Source organism: Rattus rattus, chromosome 14, assembly GCF_011064425.1.
Source record: "Rattus rattus isolate New Zealand chromosome 14, Rrattus_CSIRO_v1, whole genome shotgun sequence".
Lineage (NCBI taxonomy): Eukaryota > Metazoa > Chordata > Mammalia > Rodentia > Muridae > Rattus > Rattus rattus.
In genome coordinates, this window is record NC_046167.1 from 53,262,934 (window position 1) to 53,270,100 (window position 7,167).

The window sequence follows — 7,167 nt, forward strand, 5'->3', positions numbered from 1 at the left end:
GTCACGATCAATGGGTGGTTTGTTTATCTGAGGACTTGGGAGGCCAGAAAGGTGGTATACAGTTTCTAAGGTCAGAATCACTGATTTTTCTTCATCCAAAGCTCACATCCACATAGCACGATTATGAACCCCACCCTCTAAGTTTTATAAATTATTCATTGTTGAGTGCTGTGTTAATTTTCCTTTAAAAACATCTAAGACACAATTCGTCTCTTTCACGGAGTTTTAAGGTTACCGCCCTTTTCTGTTAAAGACCAAGACTAGTACTTTGGATCTCTTGCTCTGTTTCTGGCATTGGTACTTGTGCCAGCCCAAGAACACGAATCCCCACAACACTAGTGATACTGGGTTCTGGTTGTCTTAGGATCACACACGCAAATTTCTCACTAACTTGGTCGTATCCAGAGCCTTTCCTCATGGCAGGATCGAGATATCTGTCTGTTTTGAAGACTTGGCATCCTGATAGGGAGCCAGGCTGGGAGCAAAGGTTTAAGGGTAGTCTCTCAGTCTCCAACCCCTCCATGCCAACCCCTTTCTTTTCACTCTTCCCCTTCCTCAGTCCTACCCTGGAGTCCCTGCAGGGGCGTGCAAGCCTGAATTTAGGGCCCACAGAAGTGTTCCTGATTCACTTCACTGATCAGAATCTCAGGCCCCACCTCAGACCTGCTGGATCAGAATGTGAGTTCCCATCCTGTGTGACTCAATCTAGCCAGCCATACATATGCCTTCTAGTCAGCACTTCCGGCCTCTCAGCTCAAGCTCTAGATTCCACAGCTGCTAATGGTCCACAGGTCCATGCTCGATTCCCTAGTCTAGCTGTCATTTAAAAAGAGTACATGTGGAGGGACCCATGGCTCCAGCCACATATGTAGCAGAGGATGGCCTTGTCTGGCATCAATTGGAAAAGAAGCTCTTGGTCCTCTTCCCCAGTGTAGGGGAATGCCAGGGTGTTGAGGTGGGAATGATGGGTGGAAGTGGGAGCATCCTCATAGAAGCACGGGGAGGGGGGTGGGAGAGAGGGGAAACTGGGAAAGAGGATAGCATTTGAAATGTAAATACATAAAATATCCAATAAAAAAAGAAAGAAACCTAGTGTCTGAACACATTCTAACTCCTGGGCCTATTTCCTTGTTTGAATTATGTGTTGACAAGTTACATATATATTTATGGGATTCAAGTTTGTATCGTAACTTTTAATATAGAGTAGGGTGATGAAATTAAGCTAATTGACCTGGGCATCTCAGGTAGTTTAACTTTTTGAGGACATGAAAATATTATTTCTAGCCATTGAAATGTGTAGCTCTAAAACTGTTAGGTATATTCCACATGCCGTGCAAGTGTCTTTTAAAGCTCAGACTTTCCCACATCTCTGAGACTTTGCTCCTCCATTCTCCCACCACCTACCCTACACTCGTTTCCCTGAATATAAAACTTACATTCCACACGTGAGACCACGTGGAATTTATCTCCTTGTGTTTGCTTATTGCAGAATATTCTCTGCTTCTCCTCATGCTACTGAAGATAAAGTTTCTTCTTTTTCAGAACTGAGTATATTCCTTTGAGTGTAGACTGCATTCTCTTTACCTTTCATCTCTTGTTGGGCATTGATTCTGGAATCGAGAGCTGTGTAATTATAATTGGCAATTGAGAATAGTGTTGAGGTAAATATCAGACTTCTCTTCGAGTATGAATTTCGATCTGTGTGTATGTGTAAACAAAAATGTGACTACTTGATATTTAATATAACATAAAAGGTGCCTAATTCTACCTTTAGGTTTTTGAAGACCTTTTTTCCCCCATAATGGTGGACTAATTTATATTTCTACCACAGTCAAAGGGTCTTTTTCTCTATATCCTCACCAGCACGTTTGTCCTTTGGTTGAAAATGACCATCCAATCAAGTCTGACGTGCTCCCTCATGTGATTTAAATGTGTATCTTCCCGATTACTAGTGATGTTTGCATTCTCCCATCACCGGTTAACTATTAGCATATCTGTTGTTTGAAGTATGTCTTTTCAGGTACGTGTGCATATCTGAATTGTTTTGTTTTGCTTTGTTTTTAGCAATATAGCTGAGGTCCTTATTCACTCTAGATACCAATGCTTTGCCAGATGTTTACTTTGCAAATATTTTCTCTTAGCCCCAACCTTAGTTTGGCTGGTCACCCTGTGAATTGTTACCCTTGGTGTAGAAGCATTTTAGAATCTTTATATAATGCCATCTTCTCTCTCTGCCTTTTTAGGGTCACATCTAAAAAAAAATTCCTTGCCCAGACAATGCCATTTTTTCTTTGTATATTTTCTTCTGAGAGTGTAGACTTTGGGTGTTTTGGTTTAGCCTTTAATCCATTTTGAGTTAATCTTTGTTGACATTATGAGAAAAGGGGTCCATTCCATCCTTTTGCAGACCCAGCAGGTGCCAGAGATTAGTTATGATGGCCACGCAGCTGGTGTCAGCTGTGCCGTGTGTATTAACAAATGCGTTTTCTCGGGTTTGAATCTAAATCTGTTTCATCTCAATACCCATGACTGCCTGTTCATGGTAACTCATGTTCATTCATCACATGCTCTGTTTGTACAGAGACCATTTTGCCAGGCTCAGAAAAGCATGTGCTCTCTTCCCCTCCCACACCAGGTCCTCAGATGTTTCAGCTGAAACTGGAAATGTACGGACATCCCTTAGTAATACATGTATCACATTGCTTCTTGTGTTGTTGGTTTTGAGGTACCAATCCTACCTCACCACACCCACCACTCTGACCACTTCGATCAATTTCAGCCAGATGAATATTCATGTGTTCACAGTATGGTCATTTTAAATACTTTGTTGTAATGAATTAATATGTTTCTTGTTTTCTATTTTGGTTGAATCCTGTGTTGTTATTGAATGTACCCACACAATATGTCAATTGTGTCCTTCTCCCCTCAGTGCAATGCTGTCAAACCTAAAATAACAGACATCTCTAATGATAATGAGCTTAGTTGGGAGACAGTGACAGCAGAAGCCTGCAGTAGGTGGTGCCTTTCAAACCATGGATGACTGTTGATATATTGTGGGAAATAAAAGAAGAGCAAGGAGTTTTAAAGACAAGAATGAAGAGGGTTCTGTGGGTGTTTTCAAGATAAAGAGAGCCTCGGTTATGGAGAAGCTGCAGCCATCTGTTGGTGGAGTCTGTGTCAGGCAAGCGTTCTTTCCTCATACATCAAACCCAAAGTTTCCTCTCTTCAGACCCAATCAGCAAGCATGCCAGCAATCTCAGCTACTTGAAAACTGATCAGAGGCCTTCCCATATACTCCCACCTAGTGTGAGCATTCTCCACGATGAAAGCTGGTATTCTGGAACTTTCCTTCTGCTCAAGCATGAGGTTTCCCACCTCTTTTTTCTGTTTTTCTTTTGATTTGTGTCTTCTGTTCAACGACTGAGGATGTTTAAGAAGTATTAACATTGTTTTGGGCATGGTGGTGCACTCCTATATTCTAAAGTAGTCCAGAGGCTGAGGCAGGAGGATGGCAAGCTCAAGGCCAGCCCGAGCAACTTGGAAAGAATTTGTGTCATAAAAAGTAAAAATAAGTAAATATTGAAAAGATACTGGGAATATAGTTCAGAGGTAGAGTGTTTACTTATGTTCTTGGGGCTATTAGTTCAATCCCTAGCTAAAACAAATTGTTTCTAGAGCTTACATTGCTAAACCAGTCTTCACTGTAGCCTCTTACAGTGTGGCAGGCTGTGTAACTAACCTCTCTCAAGATGTTAAAAGCAAGGTCCACAGTCTTCCACTTCCATGTCAACTCCATAAAACTCCCTCAGAAGAAGCTCAAGGATAGAAGGCACAGCAGACCTGGAAAATCACCAGGCTCACCCTAGGGGAAGGCCAGACTGGCACCCCCTTTTCGTTGCCTCCTCCTCTTCAGAACCTTCAGAGTACTCTGCTTACCTGTACAGACCCACTGCATGGTCTTCTCCTCAAAGGCAGACACCTGCCCTGCTGAACCCTCTCCCCCAGGAACTCTTAACCCACAAATGAGTTCTTGGGCACTGTTTCCTACCACAATAGTAGGCATCACATAATCTGTTAGGCTAGGCCTCTTCTCTCATTCTGTGGTTCCTCTGTCAACCCTGCAACCAAGACATCAAGGACTCCTGCCTCCTTCTGACTTCAGAAGTCACCAGGACCTCATGAGCCATTTAACTTGACTGGATGAAGGCAATCTCTCTCCAGGATGCCAAAACAAATCTCTTACATCCGCATTGTGCACCCACACCTTTCCGGTGGGATTCAAGACTGGGATAGATAGGACTAATATTTTCCCTTAGATTGAATCTAGCAGGAACGCTGTAACATCTTCACAGAGGTACTAATGTTCCATTAGAGTCCCCACAGACATATGCCATCTCTCCCACCCTGCTCCTGTCACCAAGCTTATTGTGTGAAGTCATGTTCCACACTGCATTCCCTCAAAGATGAACTCTGTGTTTTGAATGAGACATTACATTTCCCTCCTGGCTTGTGTAATATCAACCAGCTCTGTTCATTCACTCTTAGAAGTTTACCTACTGCTGGTCACATTAGGAACCAGCATTTAGTAGATAGACTGCAGCAACTATTTTCACACCTCGACTGTTTTTCTTAATTCTATTCCTATGCAGATCCTTTGTAACAGACTCTATGATCCCCATTCTACAAATGAGGGCCCAAAAGGTTTTAGTGATTTTTTTTTTAAGTTGTCCAGTTAGTATGGACAGAATTGAGGTCCTTCGAGGCCTTGGTTTTTGTGCAGAGCCCTGGTTTTTGTGGTAACGCATCCATTTCTTTAATCTTGGATCACTCTCTAGAGCAGATGTGCTGTGCATTTATCTCCCGTTTCCTTTTAGGGGAACACTACTGTTGGATACTGGCCTGCCCCTTTAAGACACTGAGCATTCTAAACTGCCAGATCCCATAGCCTGAAGAAATAAGGGCACACACCCCTCCCTGCAGCTCCCCCCCTCCCCAGGGAGTTAAGACATCAAGCTGTCCTGTCACTTCACATTTGCTAATTCAGGGTCCTATCTGGTACTTTTCAATAAAGGTCAGATATTTCCCTTTGGTCAGTGGCTTTTTCTGCAAGCTCTTCTCTTTCTATGTATAAGGCTCTCTCTCCCTTCTCTCAGACAGACAGACAGACACAGAGAGAAGGGGGTGGGGAGAAACTATCCCTCTTAAACTCCTTTCCAGAAGGAAGCCTCCTCCCCTTAATGCCATTTTAATGTCTCTCTGATATCATGCACTACCGTTTTGTAAAGCCTTCCACCCCAAGGGCCTCATTGTGGCTCCCACAGCTGTGAGATCCATTCTCCATTCTTGAAAGGTGATGCTGTGTTAGTTCTTCTCCAGGCAACCAACCTACTGCCTCCTCTTCTCTAACAACTACATCACTCCTGCTGCAACTCTGTATGGCAAAGAGATGGTGTACTACTCCCCAGGCTTAGCAATGCACGCTGTTATCATCCTGGCTGCTATCTCTTGGGGGGTGTGTGTGAGTGTGTGTGTGTGAGTGTGTGTGTGTGTGTGTGTGTGTGTGTGTGTGTGTGTGTGTGTGTGTTGCCAAGAGAGGGAAAAGAAGGACAGAAAGCAAGATAGAAGGACCTCTCCATTGTCTCTTCCTACAAGGCCCTACCCTTGTGAAGACATCTAACCCTAAAATTACCTCTCACCTCAGAATGTAAATTCACTGGGGTTGAAGGTTTTAATGCGTACTGGCTGCTGGCTATGAAGATTTGAACTAGGGAGCTATGGCGTCTATAGGCTTGATATTTTAAGGCTTGAATAGTAAATTCCCATCCTCCCTTCCAGGGGAGTCAGCATGTCCCGCTGAGTTGGGTATGATGCTGGCGAGCAGCAGACAACAGTGGCAGCATTTCTGCTCTTTGGACAAGTGATGCTTAGCATAATTAGCAGCTACCAACACACCTGGGTGAGATGACAGCCGAGCCTAAGGAGTCTGGTGGCCGGTGCTCTCAGGGGTAGAACAGGAGAGGGCAAAGCTAGACTGTTTCCTGCTGGGTCTCCCCAATCTTGTGACTCAAAGCCTCTCGGAAGCACTGGGGCCCTGAGTGCCATAGACACTGTTAGAGAATGAGATGCTGGAATGGAGGAGGAGACCCTGCACAGACAGTGCCTGAGATCCCAAAAGAGGACCAGTGACATTTTCAAAGATATGTAGAGGGTGAGGACCAGAATGACCTCAACTGTTTTGTAAAAAAAAATAAAAACTGGTTTTTGGGGGGTAGGGGGGAATCTAGAAATTCTTTAAAATGAGAGCATAATCATTGTAGATACTGAGGTGTGTTGAGGGAAGATGAATAAATCTACAGAAATGGATCATAGGCAGAAATAACTGCCCTGTGAATATCCCCGTTGTTTTTGGGATGAAGATCTGGGAACCCTGGAACTAGTTCAGTAGTCTCATACTACAGAATAGCAATGAGACCCCTGCAGAGGACTGACTAGTTTGGGGTGGCAGGCAGGTTAGCAAAGCAGCCTTGAACCAGAGAACCCCAGGCTTCTTCCTCCCTTCACCCTGCCTCAGGCACCCCGAGGTGGTATGAGGAATGTAGGATTTCCCAGAACTCCTTTCTTTTCTTTTCTTTTCTTTTCTTTTCTTTTCTTTTCTTTTCTTTCCTTTTCTTTTCTTTTCTTTTCTTTTCTTCTTAACCTAGAACTCTTGACTGGGTGAAATCTCTTTATTGAAAAACAAAGAAACTACTACAACAACAAAAGAACAATGGGGGACTCCTGTTGGTGTGTCCAGGAGATTTCATTGACCAATCAGAAGATCACCATTGCCGAGCCCAACCTCCCCTCCTGGATTTGCCTTCCCTAGCTGAGGAAAGCTCTGTTTCCTCTACTTGACAATAGGAGGTTGCCTTTTGATTTTTCAGCTGCCTTGGAGGCTGGATATAGCAAGCCTTGTTCAACCAGGGCAAAACAATCCTCTTACCCAGGGGCAACATGAGGACCACCCAAGCTTCAATGTCTCCCAGTAAAAGCATTGCAACAAAACCTGCAAGTACATGAATGCTTGCTGGTTCATCTTTCCTCCAAATCCTAATTAACTGAGTATTTTACTTCAGAAAACACTGACAGGCATAAGCAGCCCAATTCAAACTGAATTTGTGCTTTTCA